The following is a 1,126-nucleotide window of genomic DNA, read 5'->3' on the forward strand; positions in this document are numbered from 1 at the left end:
GAATCCTCATCGATTCCAGGGCGTCGGGCAATTATGCTCGACGCTCCACGATGGAAAAAGTCAGCTGTATGCTGAGGCGCTGAAAGCGCGGTTGGGTAACATCGTCACTGTTCGCCTAGTGACGAAAACACGTGTCACGGTCCTGAAGGCCCCTGTGGACTTCAAAATCAAGCTCCTTGACTTTGATAGCGTAGAACGCTGTCTAGACGTAGACTTGATTGCAAGGTATGACCTCAATTTAGGAATGGTATGGTTGGAACACCATGAGCCATGGATTGATTCGAGGTCAAAGACCTTGGGCGCTACGCGCACGTCTCCTGGTGGAGCTTTGTCAAGTCATGAACCCACCTCTGCCAGGAGACAAAAGCGCTATTGGTGAGAGCACTAGACCGAGACGGTCAACGTGCTGGACATTGGAATGTCCGAGTTGGTAGACACCAACGGTGTATCGGAAAGGAGTCTCGAGCGTGGCTCGCGGGCTGATCGTGGAGTGGAACGTAGCCCACTGAGCGCTGCTCAAGTTTCGAAGCAGTCGCTGCATGTCATGCGTGACATGGTCGGACAGAGTCCGGTGCATCGAGGGCGAGGCCCTCGTGATGTGTGTGGAGCGGCATGAAAGCCACTGAACGCTGCTCTCGTTGCAAGGCAGTCGCTGCATGCCATTGATGGCGTGGTCGGACAGAGTCCGAGGCTTCTTGGGCACGGCCCTTCAGATGCGCGTGGAGTGGCACGTTATCCACTGGACGAAGACTGCGGGTTAGCAGTTCTTCGTCGGATGCTGTAGATAACATCGGAGCTCCAAAGTAGCGGAAATTGAGGTTGACACCGGACGACGCGGAGTGCGTGTTCACCCTGGTCTCACCGAGGCGATGGTGACGCCGTATGCTGGCTGAAAGACGCCGGGTGTCGACCCTGATTCAGGGTGTGTCTACCGTAGATAATGTTGCACAGTTATACACCCTCGTCAACGGTATAACGGGGGAGGAAGATGGCAACGTCCACCCCGATGCTACGACTGCAGTAGATGCTCTTCTTGAGCTGGACGAGATATCCCTTGAAGAGTTCGGTAGAGCCTTGAAGGCAGGCGATTTGGCCGAAGTGGTCATTGTACGACCGGACGAGGAGA

This window comes from Plasmopara halstedii (assembly GCF_900000015.1).
Source record: "Plasmopara halstedii genome assembly, contig: Scaffold_110, whole genome shotgun sequence".
Classification (NCBI taxonomy): Eukaryota; Oomycota; class Peronosporomycetes; order Peronosporales; family Peronosporaceae; genus Plasmopara; species Plasmopara halstedii.